This window comes from Protopterus annectens, chromosome 15.part0 (assembly GCF_019279795.1).
Source record: "Protopterus annectens isolate FY-2018-M chromosome 15.part0, PAN1.0, whole genome shotgun sequence".
Taxonomy (NCBI): Eukaryota; Metazoa; Chordata; order Ceratodontiformes; family Protopteridae; genus Protopterus; species Protopterus annectens.
Window position 1 is genome coordinate 280,217,222 of NC_056749.1, and position 20,271 is coordinate 280,237,492.

Here is a 20,271-nt window from a genome sequence, read left to right on the forward strand (position 1 = left end):
CTTTGAGAAACTCTATGCCAACACAGATCCTGTTATTCTAGCAACTTTCTAAGTTTAGAACAATATTTAGTGCCTCTATTTTTGTGTTGCTTGTCCCTACTATGTCTGTTGTATGCCAACAAAGATCCTGTTCTAGCAATATTTCCAAGTTTGTAAAAGTAATATTTCTAAGTTTATGAGCAATATTTAAAGTTTTTAATTTTTTGTGCTGCTTGTCCCCCTATTACGTTGGGCTTTGTCCACATTTCTTGCACTAAGAGGTTGAGAGGTATGTCAGGATGGATGTCAGAAGTGAGTTATTTATAGTAATGAGATGCTTTACAGTAGACAGGATGCTGTTTAACTTGGTCTAAGTAAAATCATTAGTGTGACTTGTAATGTCGGTTTAGAAAATGGAGTAAATGTGAATTGTATTTTTGTAAAGTGCTGTTTCATTTACTTATGTTGTGAATATGGCATTGCAGATTATTAAACAAAGGTTTTGGATCTGAGAAATGTCTTATTGAATTTTACAGATGTTCTTCCATGCTCCATGGCAATGGCATGTTTTGCGAGTGCGAAAATAGGGTGTTCCACATTTTGACCATTTGTCACACATTATTCTACTAAGTTTTACCAAAAACAAGCACATTCTAAAGATGTAATTTCAGTGTTGCAAAGGCTGCAGATCTGACTTTGACTGGCTAGCATCTCAGGCTGAGGCTAAATCAGTCACAGCTAATAATATAATAATGGGGTGGGGGGGGGGAAGGAAAATACAACAACAAACTGTTATACATAACCATCCCCACTGAAGTTTGTGAACCTGCAGTATCAGTATATGCTAATAATCTACTCTGAAAATCCTACCTCCTGTGAAACATGTGACTTACACTTACACTAAAGGTAAACAAAGTGTTCCTAGCAGCAAACACAACTCAGAAAAGAGACGAGATAGCTTTAAGGTCTGTGTTCCACATTGGCCTCTTAAGAGGTTGAGACCTATGGTACTGCTTTGGTGTAGTGGCTTGCATGTGCAGTTTGTGCATTTGAGTTTGGTATTTTGGGTGTTGGTGTTTTGCACTTTCAGTATTTTCAGATTTCAGCTTTCCGGTCTCGGTATTGTGGTCTTCGATCTTATGAGAGTTCAGAATTTAAAAGTATACCCATACATATATATAGATATATATATATGTGTGTGTGTGTGTGTGTGTGTGTGTGTGTGTGTGTGTGTGTGTGTGTGTGTGTGTGTGTAGTTGTAAACACTCCATATTCCTAAACATGTGTAATAGTGATCAGTTTTACAGCCAGCAGAAGTGATCGAGTACTACTTTGATCACTTCTGTTGGCATTGCTTTTCAGAAGGTCATGGAACAGCGGGGAATGGGAATTCACATCTAATACTAACGTGAGATTTGCAGTTATTTCATAATAATGCACATACCTTTATATCTTAGCACTTATTTGCTCTTGGCAGTCTTGCAGAATGTAATGTCTAAGGATGTAATGAGAACTGCACCATATTAGTTAGGCTTTGCATTCAACTACTTTTATTTATTTACTTATTTGTTCATCAGGGTAGAGCACTGACCCACTGATCTCACAGATTTTTTTCCAGATTCAGTAGGGGACCACTGTCTGGTTAAGTGATTTGTTCAGAGTCACACAGTAGGCATGTAGCGGCTGAAAAAAAATTACACCTTATTCAGCTGCTTTTACTGTAATTGTGTTCTTACTTTATTACATTATTTTGCTTTGCTGCGTCCTCTTATGTGTTAAAGTGCTTTTATTCTGCTGCATTTATTACTGCTTGTTAGTAGCCTGATTAAATGTATCTGTTATTCTAAGCATCTTAGTTTTGGTATTAGCACTTGGGCTTCAGGCCAGTTATTTTACATTTAAGAAGGTTTTTGTGGTCTACACTCTTGTGGACAAACCCTTATCAAAACCCTCTCAAGTATTCAGAACTCTATGAACAATTCCCATCAGTTTCTACTGCCAGCCTGTTTGACATGAGCATACTGAGACAGTGTAGCAACTGCCTCATGTTCACTGACAGCCCTCTTCTCCTAGCACATAATTCTTCTACTTGTGAGAAATGCATCTACATGAGTAACCTGGAATCCATGCTCTCTCACACCTCAGTCAATACTGCTGACAAAGAGGAGATTGCCAGCACAAACACCACACCACTCACATCACATAGCCAAGCACAACACACACCCACCTATGCAGAGGCCCTCAATAAAAATTTACCTAAACAGCAGATACCTCCAAAACACACTCACAAACATTCCACACACAACACCAAACACATCACAGGCAGCAGATAACACATCACTGTCTCACAAACACAGCCCATAAGGCATAACAGTAAACAAACACAGCCCATAAGGCATAGCAATAAAACCAAACATACTAGTCACTGGTGACTCAGTTGTGAGACACACCAATGTCCCCCTCACCAGGCTCGACAAGGAGAAAGTCATGGTCAATTGTCTGCCTGGTGCTAGAATCCGCCACATTATGAACGCACTTAAGTCCCTCCACAACAGGTACAAGTATGACTCAGTCATTGTCCTTGTTGGTATGAATGACTTGAGATGTGCCTCCCTGGACTATATAAAGAAATACATGATTGAGCTTTCAGGGTATGTGTCCCAGGCAGGCATGACCCTAGCCCTAAGCAGCATCCTACCTTCATCAAGAATGATACCACAATACTAACAAAAAATAACTGACTTCAACATTTGGCTTAGTTTCTGATGTCATTCCAAGGGGATCCAGTATCTGTCTGCCTGGGATGACATGGTTGTCAGGCCTTGATGCTTTGCCAGAGATTGCCTCCCCTGGGATTCCGGATCCTGGCCAAGGCTCTTGCCTCCCCCATCATGCCTTTTTTAGGCACTGTCCCAAAGGCAAATCTTCCAATATAAGAGATCTGTCAAAAAGGAAATTGAAGGTCATGCTGCTTAACGCTAGGAGCCTTAACCTGAAAATGCACTCACTGGAAGCTATCCTTGCACTGGAAGATGCCGATGTCCATGCAGTCATGAAAACGTGTTTCAGGGCTGTGGAAAGCACCCCTGCCTTACTAGGCTATACCTCATTCCATACATTCCAACCCCAAAATTAGGTCTGGAAGACTAAGGGTGGTGGAGTCTCTATCTTCATTAAGGACAGGCACACCTCCAGACTGGTTTGCCAACATGACGCACTGGAACTACTCCAGGTGCAACTGACAGTTGGCAAGATACCCATCCAAGTTATAGCCGGCTATAGACCCTCCTCCATGACTCAGGACACCCACTCCTCCTACCTGGACCTACTTGACTCCATCAAGGTACCTCCTAACACCCTGATCCTTGGTGACTTCAACTACCACACCATAGATTGGGTAAACTATTCCTGCACTACTGCACTCACCCAACGATTCCTTGACTTCATCAGTTGTAATGCATTAGACCAGCTTGTCTCACCCCCACAAGGGGAGATAGCATTCTGGACTAAGTTCTCACCAACAGGGGTGACCGCTGCACCACTCCCATAGTATGTTCTTCCCTGGTGAGATCAGATCATTGGTCTGCTTCATTCGAAGTTTCTATTCCACCCACCCCACCCCCTCCAGCCTAACCAGGCTAAAAACATCTCAAAAGCTGACTACAACCTCCTAAGGGAGGGTATCAGTAGCTTCACACCACTGCCCCCCTCAGAGGATGCAGACAACTATGCTGAACAATACACCAATGCAGTATACAAGCACCTGTACAACTGCATGGACTCAGCCATACCCAACAGAACTAAAACCTGCTCCTCAAGGAAACACAAACCTGTCTGGTGGACATCATCTATCAACAGGCTTTACAACAAAAGGAAGAAACCGTAGTCCAAGGGTAAAAAGGAACAAATTCCAAATTGGAAAAACTCCTGCCTTAGCCTCAACAAGCAAATTAGATCACTAGTGAAAACTTCCAAAGCCAATTATGAATCAAAACTAGCCTCCAAAACAAAGGGAAACCACAAAGCCTTCTTCAATTATGTTAGGAACCTCCATGACAAAGCCCAGGTTTGTTCTGAATTAGTACTTAATGGTATCAATTACACTGATCCTGTTGACTTAGCCAACCTGCTAGCAGATAGTTTCAGTGCAAACTTCACCCCCCTGTCCCCCCCAAAGGCCCATTCAACATTCCTGATACTTGTCTTGCACTTCACATCTCCATAGATCAAGTGTTAAAGGCCGTATCCAAGGCAAAGAACACAGCTTCCGTGGGACCAGCGAATATCCCATGCTGTATTCTGCACCATCTCCAGCAAGAACTAGCTTCACCATTGAGCACCCTGTTCAACTAAGTACAGGCTTCATTCCAGTAGAGTGGAGAACTGTCATTGCCATCCCTTTGCACAAAGGTGATGCCACTACTGACCCTGAAAACTATTGCCCCATTAGCTTGACAAGTCTGATCTGTAAAGCCATGGAGCATATTATTATGGATCTCAGAAACAAGGACATAGGCAATCTCCAAGCACCTGACCCCAGCTATTTTGGATTTGTCAAGTCAGTACATACAGCTAGCCTTGACCTGGCTAAGGCCTTTGACACAATCCCCATTAGGGCATCATCAAAAAGCTGACACAACTTTGCGTAAATCCCTATTTCATCAGGTGGTTGGCCAACTGGCTCACCGATAGGCCCCACAAGATAGGTGCCTTCACCTCCGACAGCAGACCTGTCACTAGTGGTATTCTCCAGGGATCTGTCCTGGGACCCCTACTGTTTGGCATCTACTACTCAGTGGTCCAGGCAAAGACAAAAGGCTTGTGGCTGGCCAAGTTTGAGGACGACTGTAAGTTGGGTGCTATCATTGACTCCCCAAATTATGTTAACATACTGCAAGATAGTCTCACAGCAACAAATGACTGGTGCCAAAGTCATCGCCTTAAGTAAAATGGAAAAAAATGTATTATCATACCATTCAGCAAAAAGACAGCCCCTACTGATTACCACATCAATGGCAACCCCTAAGCACACAACCTGTGGTGAGAGACCTTGGTACTCAGGTTGACAACAATCTCACTTTCGATCATCATGTAGCGACAGTGGTCAGAGAAGCCTTTTATTTGGTTCATCTCATAAGTAAAGGGATTGCATCCAGAAAAAAGGAGGTTATTACCTCTCTGTACTCCTCCCTCATTAGCCCAATAATTAAGTATAATGCCCCGTTTGGTATATACCTCTCCAAACATCTGCTCCAACTGTAAAGGCCACAAAAATACCTCACAAAGAGAATCCACAATCTCCAACACCTGTCTTATGTGGACAGGCTCAAATCACTGTTACTGTACTTGGTATTGTACAGATTGCTCAGAGGTGATCTGTGCTTCACCTACAAGGTAATCTCGGACCTGTGTCTCTCATCGACAGGGGTGACAGGTGCTGACTGAGGTTTTCTTTTTGGGGACAAACTCTTGGCTAGGCTTGTAAGAGGCACAGGGCCATTAGCTTAGTAACCTCCTATGATCCTATGAGCCTATGATGGAATCAAACTTTAGACCACAGGAAGTTACTATTTCATAGCCTTAATTCTTGTATCACTGGTTGCAGATTAATAAAAGTGATCCTATTAATTATCAGCATGATGTAATTTTTGTTGCTGTTCTTCTTCTTCTTTCGGCTTTTCCCGGTTAGGGATCACCACAGAGGAACTCCGGTCCGCTAATGATTGGCAGTATATTTTTACGGTGCCGAGGTGCCAGCTCAATGCCCAACCTTCAACGAAGGCATGCCCATCCATGCAAGTCTTTCGAACACCACTCAACTGCAGGGAGGACATGCAGACTCCACACAGAAGGTGCTCCAGCCGAGAATCGAACGGGAGAACCTCTTGCTGTGAGGCAACAATGCTACCACTGCTTGTAATGCCTATGCATATATCTTACATGCTGATACGTGTTAATGATTTGAATTCCTTCTTGTTTCTCACCATGCAGCACTAAGATTATTGTTATTTTTCTCTTGGTTCATAACTGTTGTCACTGTTAACAGCATGTACTAGATGATACGCAAACAATATTGTGAGATATGGTGAAGCAGTTCCAAAACTCTTTCTTGGTCCTCAGCAGAGAGAGAGGAAATAGAATAGTATAAAAGCAGAACACTGGAGCATCAGGCATAAAAAGGGGTCTTCATTTCTAAACCTGCCACACTCCCTTTCCTTCATTTCTCCATCTCATCAACCCTCTAGCTAAAATAGTAGTACTAGTTACCAATTAGCAGTTTAAACTACAAATTGACAAGTGGTATACTAATGCTGCTAAACTAAAACGTATTAATGATTTTTTTTTTCTAAAAGCATACATAATGAAGCCATTTCCAGGCCAGGAAAAGAGGACTTAAAGCTTAATATGCAAATTTTAATTATTTCATCCATACAAACCATGATAATGACTAGCCTGTCTAACTGTGACTTTCTCAATTTATTTTTTCTGTAGTTCTATTTTATTTAGCATTTTCCATATGCAAAGAGCAGGCTGTACTCTGTATTTAATGCAGAAGAGTAGTGACCACAAGTACTTTCATTAGAACATAGTCATGGTTTATGCTGAGTTCCAGCTGTTTGCCAATAAATTTCTTCACCAGTCATATAGTACTAGGTCTTATGAAGCACTGGAATACAGCCAGGGGAAGTTCACCCACTTATTATTACTTTTTATGTTATCGTAATTATTAGGAAGACTGTTACACTGAGGAGGTAGTGTATAGGTATAATGAATTCATGAAAGAGGTGGTTGGTTAATAAAACAACACTGGAAGACTTCAAGGGTACATGGAAATGTAATCCAGTCAGAGGGTGCCTATCATTCAACTTGCAGCATGTTTATTGAGTGCTGAAAGATGGAACAAAAAGGACCAAAACAAATTTGCTTTATTCTCCATTGTTGTGTGATCTCAGAGTAAATGCATTTAAGTTCTCAGGGTGTGGGAGTGTCCCCACACACACACACACACATAGGGTGAGCATGGGGACTTGCCCCTCAGGGGAAAAAAGTTACCTCTAAGGTTTGGTGAAAGTTGTTTTGCTCCTTTTCTTTTAATTGTTTGGCACTTGGTAAAAGTACTATCGATTGACTGACATCTATCCACTGTCAGGAGGATACAAGTCATTAATTCCAGAGGAGCACACTGGGCAGGTCCTTAGGCCTACTTCTACTTCCTTGATACTCTTATAACAGCCTCAGTTACATGGGTGACTATGGCTGTAATTTCTGGCAAAGAAGAAGCCCCCCCACACACACACACATCAGGAGGCTCTAGTCTGTGAAGTCTTTCTAGTTGTTTGACAGGTCTAGTGAGGTACATCCTAAAGGCAATATTGTACTTAATAATTAGTCTAATTAATGTTGACAATAAGGAACAGTGACCTCTTTAGATGTGGATGATATTCTTTTGGCAATTAGCTGTGCCAAGTAGAAAGATTTCCTGACTACTATTGTCACATGATGATTGAAACAGAGGTGCTTGTCAACCTGTGTTCTAAGGTTCCTAAAAACATTCTCATTCTGAAGTGGTGTATTGTGTAAGCTGTATTCTGAAGGGAAGGGACTGTCTACCAAAAGAAACAATATTGCACATTTTTGCAATTAATTTGAGTCCATTTTTAGTATACCACGTATTTATGAATGTAAATTCTTGCAGAATATTTAGGGCATCAGAAGGAGATTTAACAATTACTGTCAGTTTACAGTTATCTGCAAACTCAGCCCAAGGTCTTGGTTCCCGGTATGATCAGAAAATTAAATGATGAGTGGGAGGGATCCCAGCACAAAGCCCTGGGGACATCACTGTTTGCCTTCATACTTTCTGGTGAGGCACCTGCCACCTGTACTGTGTGGATTCTGTCTTTTAGCCAGTTTGCTATCCATTTTATCATACAGGTATCTATTTTTTGGACGTAACGTTTACTTACAATGCCAGCTTGGGGAATGATGTCAAATTCTTTGTCCACATAAAGTCACTCCGTATAAACATCTGTGAGTTTAGTCCAATGAGAGTTTTGATATCATAGTTTATCGGGTAAGTTATAAATGTGTTCCACATCTTTGTAGATGAGATTCATCATGCTAATCAGTCTGTAATTCCCAGGGTCAGTTGTAGGGCCACCCTTATGGGGTGGCATTACTACTGCAGTGCACTAAGCTTCGGGGAAAAAGCCTGTTGCTAAAGTTAGGTTAAACAGTTTGAGGAGCAGCACTCCTAGGGCACACTTAGTACTGTTTATTAAACTAACAGGTACCTTGTCAGGCCACATGGAGGAAGTAATTTTGATCTTAGAAGGCACTCTCAGTACATGCTCAATTGTGATGCTAGGGGGTTTAAAAGATTCAAGAATATGTGGACTTTGGATAGAAGTCTTTGGAGTAAAATTTGCACTGAAGCTGTTTTCTAGTACATCGGCACTTCAAATTTCCATAATATAATCAACTTGTATCCAAGAAAACTGGAATGCCAAATTTTACAATCTCCAAAAAAACACCAAGTATCAACATTCCCTTCCACTGCAGACCTAGAAACAAGCACTACTACCATGGGTCAAGACGGGGGGGGGGGGGATTTTGCATTCCAGAGTATTGGTGTTCGGCATTTCAGTGTTGCGTGTTCAGACATTCTGAAATGTGGATTCAACAAAGTGCCATTCCACATTATGATAGTAAACCCACTGGCAATGTTTATTGTATACAAATAGACAACAGAAATGTTGGCTGTTATTTCTTAAAACAGATTTAACAGTTTGAGGGGTGACTCTGCCATAGCATGTTTAGAAGTGTTTATTAAATAACCAGGTGTACTGCCAGGCCTTATGGAAGAAGTATTTTGGATCTTAGATGGCATCTCATACATATTTGTTTATGATGATGGCAGGGTTTCAGAAATTCAGGGATATGTTGACTTTGGATTGAAGTCTCTGGGGTAAATCTTGAACTGAATTTGTTTGCTAGTATGTTGGCAATGTATATTGGGTCCAGATAGGTGCTGCCATTTTTAATAAGTTCGGAGTAATGTTGGGTGTTATTTCTTAGTTTCCTAACACAACTAAAGAAGAATTTATAATAGTCCTTTGCTGCAAATGCTAACATACATTTATGAGCTGATTTAGTAAACCTAATAGTATTTTTTTAAGTTTTTATTAATATGTATGATATTATTATTGGCATGAGGCTTTTTTGTATCTGCTATATAATTTAAGGACTTTTTTCTTTTATTGTAAAGTTTATTTTTGTTGGTGAACCACCAAGATGGTTTGTTTCTGAATTTCCCATTATATCATGATCTGGTAAGAATTGCTAGCTCTATACATTTACCAAAATGGGCATAGACTCCTTTGTGAAGCTACCTGCTGTGACAATATTGGGACTGATGCTGCTATAAGTGAATTTTGAAACTGTCATATAATTTGATGAGGTTACTACATTTGAATCATTGAATTCTCAGATATATGTGACAAGTGCTTTATTGATTTTGAGAGTGAGTCACTAATTTATAGTCTCACTTAACCAGGAAAGCAGATACCAGGGGAAGAGTGCTTCAGGTAGCTATATTTGTAAGGACTCGCTTGAGGGTATTAAGTGCTGTAATATGTTTACTAACAATCTGTACCATATAATTTTTGTTTTTTTAAATCTAAGGACTTCTGGGCATGTCCCACATTGGATGTTTAGGTGCTCCAGTTTATTCAGGGGTAGTTAAAGTCTCCAAAAATGAAATACTTGTTAGTAGGGAGTTCATTGAGTATGCTTAGGAACCTTAAATGATTTTCATGGGGCATAGACAGCATCCTGTAACAGGCTATAAGCTGATAGATTGTCCTGATTAGTGTGATTTGGAGTTCCAGGGGTACAGTTTGTGAGTCTCTAATAATCTGTCTAAATGTGATATGATCCTTAAAAAACATGGAAACACTACCATGGTTCCCATTGAGCATGAAGGCATTCTAGGTGCAAAAACCCATCTATGGACTGAGTGCTTTCTTTACATTTAAACCTAGTCTTAATAATTACACAAATGTGGATGTGTTCCAAATGCAGGAGAGCCTCAAGGTTGGGAAATTTGTTGTTGAGACTTCTGGCATTAAGTAGAGCCACCTTAATGTGATCCAGTTTTGGAACTGATATGTTAGCTACACTGTGATGTCCATTAGCTGGACTCTTTCTTAATAAGGCACTATGGAGGCAACAAAGGCTTTAGCAAGTATGCAGATGTGAGTCATCATTAGCAAAGAAGGTAGGCATGTCAAGCATCTCATCTCATGCTGACACAAACTAGATCATCTAGAATGACAATAATTATTTAACCAATTGTTGAAGCCAATTATCTTTTCCTTGTATCTAGGCATCATTCTTGGAAAAGGAAAAATTCCACTCAGGACCAGTATCTTCCCTGCATTTCTAACATGCATGGAGAGCACTGATGTGTCTCTCTGCATGCCCTTCAGGGTTTTGCATCCAAGGTAGTACACTGCCACATGGACCACCACCATGCCATAGTCATATTTGTCAGATGAAAGGGTCTTCAGAGCCCTTGAGTTGTCAGAGATCCTGGCACTGAATGGCAACTTACCATTAGCTTGTCCTTGTCCAGGCTAGTGAGTGGAGATTATGTATGCCTACCTATAGAGTCACCTATCACTAACACATTTTTATTTGTAAAGTGGCTTAATGTAGTAGATTGAAAGTGATTACACTCTTGATGATTCTTTGCTAAAGGTGTCAGTGGCCCAACAGGTAGCACTCATCTTTGGTACTGGAAGACCAGAAGGCTGTGGGTTTTATTCCCAGTCCAGGTGACTGGATTGCTGACATTCCAGAGCAGCATGGGGGGGGGGGAGGTGCTCTGCTCCTGAGTGTATTGTCCTTTGGATGAGATGTTAACCTGAGGTCACATCAGCCTGAGTTGGTGATAGTTCAGGTGCATGTAAAGGATCCCATGGCACCTATCACAAAGAGTAGGGAAGGTTCCCCAATGCCCTGGCCAAATCTCCACTAGTAATAGAAATACCACCTCAGGTCTCCCCTGAAAAGAGGCCACTTGTCTAGTGGGCCTAAACCAGTCAACAAAGGAAAAATAAATAAATAAAAATGAAAATAAATAAAGGTGTGCATGAAGGAGATGAAGTGTTGGATTTACTCTGAGCCCCAGTCTTTTTGGATCAGTGAGTCCTTGGTAAGGATTTTTTTTACAGCCTCAATGAAGGACATTTTAGTCTGACTTTTTTTAGGTTGTGGTGGAAGTATGTATAGCTCACAATCTATGCTTTTATTATGAGAGGGAAGCCCCAGCTAAGTTAAATATTTGCACTTCCAACACACAGAATGATTAGTCTTGTGTAAGAGAATGTTAACTTAGGCTCATATGTCCATAGGTAGGTACTAGGCTATCAGCCCAAGGGTCTAAGTAAGCCTAGTTAATAAGGTTCCCTGGCTTTTGCCAGCTAAGAAAGTTATTTTTCTGTACCCCTGTTCAGCAGAGACACAAAAATGATCCCCAGGGTGAATTTCCTATTTCCCATCCACTCATCAAGATTTTTCTTGAAGAGTGCTAATGAGGAACTCTGCTTGACATAGGTGGGTAGTTTGTTCCAGAGTATGGGAAGTCTCTGGGACAGGAATCTATCCCTCCAGCATGTTCTGTTTATTGTGATAACAAGGTTTATGTCCCTAGAGCGTGTAGCTCGGAGTTATTGGTATTTCTTTAGGTGTAGCATGTCTAACAGCTCTGGGTTGGACATAGCTTTGCATGTTAGGCAGAGATCACCTGGGAGTAGGCAATATGCTACGGAGTAAAGCTGGAGTTTTTTGAGATGGTCAGCACAGGGTATCTGTTTGAGGCTGGTAATCCTCTTGGTGAGGTATTTCTGCAGCCTTTCCAGCTGTTGCAGATGTCTTGTGATGTACATTCTAAAAGGGGCATTGTACTCTATAATGGGTCTAATGAGTGACGAGTAGAGGGGAACAATGACCTCTTTTTTCCTGGATGAGAACCCTTTCATGATGAGGTGTGCCACATAGAAGGATTTCCTGACTACTGTGGTGATGTGATTATCAAAGGAGAGACTACTATCCACCTGGGTCCCAAGGTCTCTTATCACACATTCGGCATTAAGTAGACTGCTGCCTATGTGGTAGTTCATGGGTACAGAGTTTTTACCAAAGGGGATGACAATGCACTTTTTGGCATTAAGCTTGAGGCCATGGCTCTGACACTAGGAATTTGTCTTAGTGAAGCCCTTCTGTGGGATGTCCACATCGTTTGGGGAATCGACTATGGCTCCCAGTTTGCAGTCATCTGCGAACTTCTTTAGCCAGAGACCGTCTGTGTTAGCCTGTACTTCAGAGAAGTGGATACCAAACAGGAAAGGACCCAGGACTGAACCCTGTGGTACTCCACTTGTCACTGGTTTGAAGTCAGATTTAGAGTCTGCAACTTTTACAGTGTGGGTTCTGTCAGTGAGACAGTTTGCAACCCATCTTATGACGTAGGGATTTATACCTAATTTTGCGAATTTATCTATAATTCCAGAATGGAGGATGGTGTCGAAAGCCTTAGCAAGGTCAAGATAGGTTGTGTGAACCACTTTACCCTCGTCTACAGCTTTGGTGACTGCCTCAAAGAAGTCAGTCAGGTTCAGGAGGCATGATCTGCCTTTCACAAACCCAAACTGGGTGGGGTCCAGAGTTTGGAGGTTACCAATGTCTTTGTTTATAAGTTCCATGATGATACATTCCATTGTCTTACAGACCAGGCTTGTCAGGCTAATAGGGCGATAGTTCCCAGGGTCTGTGATGGCTCCCCCTTTGTGGAGTGGGATAACTGTTGCTGTGTGCCATTCAGTGGGCACAAAGCCTGACGTGAGGCTATAATTGAACATGATGCTTAGATGGGGAGCCAGTTCATTCTGAAGTTCATGTAAAATGCAGCCTGGGATGTTGTCCGGTCCCATGGATGCTGTGTTCTTGGCTTTAGAGAGTGTAGCTTTTACCTGCATGGTTGTGATTACAGGTACTCTGCATTCTTCCGGTATAGATATGGGCCCTTTAGGGGATGAGAGGGGGTAAAGTTAACACTGAACCTATCTGCCTGGATGTTGGCAATATCAATTGTTTCTGTAATTTTCGTGCCATTGTGCTGTAATTCAGAGCAGATATGGGTGTTGCCATTGAGATTCTTGACATAGCTATAGAATGCTTTGTGGTTATCCTTAGAATCAGTGGCAATTTTGTTTTCGTAGCTAGCTTTGGAGGATTTTATGAGGGATCTCAGCTTCTTACTGAGGCTGACCAGGGAGTTTCTCCACTCATGGGATTTTACTCTCTTTTGCAAAAATTTCTTCCTTCTGTTGTAGAGTTTGTTTATGGCAGGGGATCACCAGATTGGCTTCCTTTTTTTGTAGGATAGCATCTTGGTTCTATTTGGAATAGCACGATCCATGCACTCGTGTAGGTGCTTATAGAGTCCATTTGTGTAGGATTCAGCAGTTGTAGCTGTATTGTCCTTCTGCTTGGGTGTCATGAAGTTCACCACTTCTGTCCTAAGAAGCATGAAGTTGACTTTGGAGAATTTTTTTACAGTGGTTTCCTTAATGGGGGGTGGGATGTGGATATCTAGGGGGATTAGCTTATGGTCGGATCTGATCAACAAGGAGTTGACTTCAGGTGTGGAACACCAGTCACTCATGTTGGTAATGACTAGGTCTAGGATATTGTTGCCCCTGGTGGGGGGGTGTGGATAAGTTGATCCAGGGCATTGGAATTTATAAATTCCAGAAAGCATTAAGCAAAGGAGTTGGTACATGAGTAGTTTTCCCAGTTAATGGTGGGGTAGTTGAAATCACCCATTATTAGGGTGTTTAGTTGAACCCTAATATTTTCCAGTATAGCAAGAAAAGAGGAGTGGAAATCTTGGGGCATGGTGGGGGATCTGTAGCAAGCTGCAATTTGGATTGCAGTTTTTCCCAGAGTTAATTGCACTCGCATAATCTCGGATGCATTATGCTGAGCAACTAGCCTGGAGGTGTTGATAACCTTAATGGATATGGACACACCTCTGCCTTTAGTGTTCCGGTCCAGGTTAGATGGCCGAAAGATGTGGTATGAGTTATAGCCTGGTAATGCAGGGGTGGTCTCTGGAGCCTTGAACCAGGTCTCAGTCACTGCACAGATATCGATGTTCTCCATTTTATGGAGTGCCTCGAGTGAGTGCATTTCGACATTCAGACTTCTAGCATTGAGTAGCATTACCCTCAGTTTTTGCTTGCCTGTACCTGTTACGGTGGTGAATTTGTCATTTGAATCTTGCCTAAAAAAAGGCACTATAGGGGCAGCAAGAGCCTTAGCCAGTATCCAGAATCCCAGGTGTCACAGGTGCAGGCCATCTCTGGCAAAGTATCATGGTCTGTCAACCATGTCATCCCAGGCAGACAGATATTGGATCCCCTTAGAATGACACCAGAAGCTTAGCCAATTGTTGAAGTCAATCATTTTGTCCTTGTACTGCGGTACCATTCTGGGTGATTGCAGGATGGTACTCAGGGCTAGGGTCATACCTGCCTGGGCTGCAAAATCGGAGAGCTCTTCCATGTCTCTTTTCAGTGCCTTTTTTAGGCAATGCTCAAAGGACAAATCAACCTCCATAAAAAACAAAAATGGAAAAAAATTAAGGGTAATGCTGCTCAACGCCAGAAGTCTAAATCTCAAGATGCAGGCACTCGAAGCACTTCTCAGTATGGAGAACATCGATGTCTGTGCAGTAACTGAAACCTGGTTCAAGGCTCCTGAGAGCACTCCAGCGCTACCAGGCTATACCTCATATCATGCGTTTCGGCCTCAAGTTCCAGGCCGAACCACAAAGGGAGGGGGAGTGTCCATTTTCATAAAGGACACCTACACCTCTCGATTGGTGGCTACCCATGAAGCATCAGAAACCATACAAGTTTTACTCACCATAGGCAAAACTGCCATACAACTGGTCGCATGTTATAGAACACCCTCCCAATCCCAGGAATCCCATCAAGCATTCCTGAAAACACTGGAGGATATGAATGTCACACCAAACACCATCATATTGGGTGACTTCAACTACCCCAACATAGACTGGGCCCACTATTCTAGCCCTAACACCCTAGCCCAAAGATTCCTGGAATTCATAAACTCAAATGCTATGGAGCAACTGGTCACTTCTCCTACGAGGAGAGATAATATACTTGACCTGATTATCACAAACATGGGGTCCAAATGCTCCGCACCGGATATAAACCCCTCACTAGTAAGATCTGATCATAAACTGATCACGTTGGATGTACATATCCCACCCCACCCCCAGAACAAAAGACTACAGTGAAAAACTTTTCAAAAGCTGACTTTGCGCTCCTTAAGTCAGAAATGATATCCTTTAAGCCTGCTGGGTTAATGGAAACCACAACCCAAAATGCTGAATCCTTCACAAAAGCCTTCTACGGACATCTCCAAGAATGCATGGATCAAGCAATCCCAACTAAAACCAAGACCCTCTCCACCAAGGGAAAACGCCCGGTTTGGTGGACCCCGGCTATAAACAAACTGTACAACAAAAGAAGGAAGCTACTGCAGGACAAAGCCAAATCCCACAAGGGAAAGGCTTCCCTGATCAGCACAAGTAAAAAACTACGTTCTCTCATAAAAACATCTAAAGCAAACTTTGAGAAAAAGATTGCCAAGGATACCAAAGACAATCACAAGGCCTTCTTCAATTATGTCAGAACCTTGGGAGGAAATTCTCAGATATGCTCTGAGTTAGTACACAACGACAAAAAATTCACTGACCCTACCGACATTGCCAATATTCTGGCAGATAGGTTCAGTGCAAATTTCTCCCCTCCTTCACCCCCTAAAGATGAAGTAATTATCCCTGCTGAATGTAACCTACATGTCATCACAGACATACAGGTGAAATCAGCACTCAACAAGGCAAAAAACACAGCATCTATGGGACCCGATGGTATCCCCGGTTGCGTGTTACGTGAACTTCAAGATGAACTAAACCTGCCCCTAAGAACGCTATTCAATCTTAGCCTCACTACAGGATATGTACCTGAACACTGGCGCACAGCAACAGTGGTCCCACTCCACAAAGGGGGAAATTCTACTGACCCTGGTAACTACCGCCCCATAAGTTTGACCAGCCTGGTTTGCAAGGCTATGGAAAGAATCATCATGGAACTCATAAATGGCGACATTGGGGATCTGCAGACCCTTGATCCCACCCAGTTCGGTTTTGTAAAAGGCAGATCCTGCCTCTTAAACCTGGTTGACTTCTTCGAGACAGTCACTAGGGCCATCGACGAGGGCAAGGCTGTCCACACTGCCTACTTGGACTTGGCTAAGGCCTTTGACACGATACCACACTCTGGCATCATTGACAAGCTCAGCAGCCTAAATGTAAATCCATATGTCACAAGATGGGTAGCAAACTGGCTAAAAAACAGAACCCATAAGGTTAAAATTGCTGGAGCCATGTCAGACTCAAAACCAGTCACAAGTGGTGTCCCACAGGGCTCAGTCTTGGGTCCACTCCTATTCGGCATTTACTTCTCAGATGTGAAAGCAAATATGGAAGGATTATGGCTGACAAAGTTTGCAGATGACTGCAAACTGGGTGCCATAGTTGATTCACCTGCTGACACACACATCCTACAGAAAGGTCTCACTGAAACGGACAACTGGTGCGGAATCATGGCCTCAAACTTAACGCCAAAAAATGTATAGTCATCCCCTTTGGGAAAAACAAAGTACCCACAAATTATCACGTAGGCAATAACCCACTGAATACGGAAGAAGTAATCAGAGACCTGGGGACTCAAGTCGATAGTGACCTCTCCTTTGACAACCATGTTGCCAAAGTGGTCAGAAAGACATTCTACCTTGCCCATCTCATCATGAAGGGATTCTCATCCAGATCAAAGGAGGTCATTGTACCTCTATACTCCTCCCTTGTCAGGCCCATGATTGAATATAATGCTCCATTTGGGATGTATCTCACCCGGCACATGCAACAACTGGAAAGACCCCAGAAGTACCTCACCAAGAGGATCATAGGTCTCAAACATGTGCCTTATCCAGCTAGATTAAAGAAACTCCAGCTCTATTCAGTAGCATACCGCCTGCTCAGAGGTGATTTGTGCCTAACATATAGGGCCATGTCCAACCAAGAACTGATGGACATGCTCCATCTTAAAAAATCCAAATCCACTAGAACCACGCGAGCTAAAGATTTCAACCTCTGCACAAATATGAATAGGACATGCTGGAGGGATAGATTCATAACACAGAGGTTACCCATACTCTGGAACAAAATCCCAGTTCATGTGAGACAGAGCCCTTCATTGGCACTGTTCAAGAAAAATCTCGATGCATGGATGGGAGATCGCAAGTTTACCCCGGGAGTCACCTCAGTGTCACTACTAGACAGAGGTATAGTTTACTAAATAATGGGGTCCCACATGTGTCACTACTAGAGAGGCGCAACTATATAGTACGGGGTGGCGTAAGCCACATCACTGTTGGCTAGGCTTATAAATGCCCCCGGGCAGATAGCCTAGTACACTACTATGAAACTATGAAACTATGTAGTCCAGGGAGGTACGTCTCAGATCATTCACACCAACATGGACAATGACAGAGTCATATTTGTACTTGTTGTGGAGTGACCTGAGTGTGTGGGTTATGTGGCAGATCCTGGCACCTGACAGGCAGCTGACAGTAAACTTCTTCTTGTTAGCCTGGTGAGTGGGACATCAGTGTGCCTGACTATAGAGTTTCCTATGACTAGTGTGTTGTGTACAATGTTTTGCCTTATGGGCTGTGGTTGAGTGGCACACTGAGTCTGTGGGGCTATGTGTCATTTGGGTTGTGTTGGTGGGTGGAGGTTGCTTGCATTTCTGCTTTGGAGATCTCTGTTGCTTGGGCAGATTATTATTGAGAACCTCCGTGAAAGTTTTTGTGTTTCTATGTGTGGATTTTGGTGATGTAGGTTTAGTGGGACTATGTGATGAGTGTGGTGTGGTGTGAGTGTTTACCTTCTCCTCTTGACTATCAAGTTCAGTCTTAGTTGGAGAGAGCTTTGCCTGCAGTTTGGCTAGATAAGTGCATCTCTCACAGGTTGTGGTGTTGGGTGGTAGGAGGAGAGGGTTGTCTGTATACATGAGGCAATTGCTACATTGCCTCAAGATGCCCAGATTCATCAGATAGACAGGAGAGAACACCGGGAGCTGTCCCTTGGACATGCCTGAATAAAAATCTATTTTTCTGTAGACAAGTGAGGAAAGTAAATACAGGAGCTGTTTTTCCTCTAGGCAAGTGAGGAAAGTAAGTACTAAAACTGTTTTCCTCTGGGTAATGAGGAAGGTTGAGTGCTGTAGTAATTTGTAGCTTACTTAGTGCTTACAACAAGTTCTGAACAAGTGCTGAGCACAAGGAAGCAAATTCAAGTGCTAGAACTAAGAACTGGCTAGCTACAACTTTGAGCATAAGAGAGTTTCATTGTCTACAGATACACAGTGCTCAGAGACTGGCAACAGAAGGGCAAACAATCAAGCTGATCTTTCATTTTTGTCCAGTGATTCTGGTAATTTATTTAGAAATATAAAGGATAATGATGTACAACTAAATGAACTAGTTTATAGAGGGATGTACTGTTAACTATGTGGATTTTCTTACTGAGTGATAAATAGACTAACTTAGAATAACTATACATGTAGCTAAATTAAGTGATTTTTGTCGTCTCACAGTAAGACGCTGTCCGGTTCGATTCTCAGCTAGAGCGTCTTCTGCGTGGAGACATGCATGAATGGGCGTACCTTCATTGAAGGTTGTGCGTCAGGGCTGGCAACTCGGCACGTAAAAATCAACTGCCAATCATTAGCGGACCGGAGTTCTGCTGTGGCGACCCCTGACCGGGAAAAGCCGAAAGACACAACAATTGAATTTAATTATTTTCGTTGACTAGAATAGTCTGACTGGACAAGAAAAGCCCCTTTTCAGTGGAGGCACATGAGCAAAAGGTCCAAACAATGAGAATAAAACAGCTTGCGGTAATGTTCTAATGCATAAAGTTCTAAGGAAAGCACTGCAATAAAAATAGGGACACTATATTAAAATGAATATACGAAGCACTACATTCAGAACAGAAGCAACATGCAATGATGATCTAATTCAAAGAATTCTAAGGAAACATGATATTAAAATAAATATCTTTGACAGTGGTATTCAGTTTATGCAGCATTAAAATAATGTAACTTGATGTTACAGCTCAAAGGAAAGGAAGTTCAGTAGGGAAAACAGGAGGAAATAATGGAGAAGAGATGGTATGGGGAGATGGGAAGGAAGTAAAACTGGGAATTTCAGGAAATTTGAGGAAAAAGAGAAAAATCTGTGAAGAAATGGAGATGACATAGTATCAGCAGCTTGCGGTTTGTGCTTAAGGTATCTATAAACCAGGTGCCTTATCCACATTGTAGTGGCTTGAAGGTTCCACATTATTCTGGAAAGGTATATGAGCAAAGACATTAGTTAGTATGGTGCTGTTTTAATTTGAGTCTGAAGCCTTTTCTTTTGTGTATTTGTTTTAGTGGAAGTGCCAACTTGCTCCAAAGTTACATTGTTTGACTTTGTAGTGGCCAGAAATTTTTCAAGAAGCATAACTGTCTGCACAGTATATACTGCCAAAGTTTTTTTTTTTCTTTTTTTTTTTTGGTGGTGGTGTAATTATCAAGGTTGTAGATAAAATTATAGGCTGTGACTAGCTGAGTGCAGATTAGGTGTGGTAGTTCTAACCATTGTAGCACTTTAAAGGCAAGACAGTGTTGAGTCCTATATGACAGTATTGTGCAAAAGTTTGATGTTTTCTTGTAGCATGCATCTAACTTAGTTTGATGTGTGGCCTGCAAGTTTGTAGATATGACTTTTGCATGTAGGAGTGGGGAAAGGAGATAGGACTGTGCAATGATTTTCCTTGTTACATCAGTTAGGCACGGGTTTGACTGGTATCGAAGTCACATTTTTGGTGTTTTTCTTTTCTTTTTTTTTTGATGACTTAGTTACCTTTTTCTGATAGTGTTATTGACTGATGTAACATTAAAAGAGTATTTCAAGACAAAGAATTACTTGAGTGTGGATAACATTAATTTGCTTTCCTTACGGTTTAAGAGCAGGCTAGCACTGATTAGTCAGGATTCAAAAGAGGAAAAAGAAGCTTGGTTGATTGGA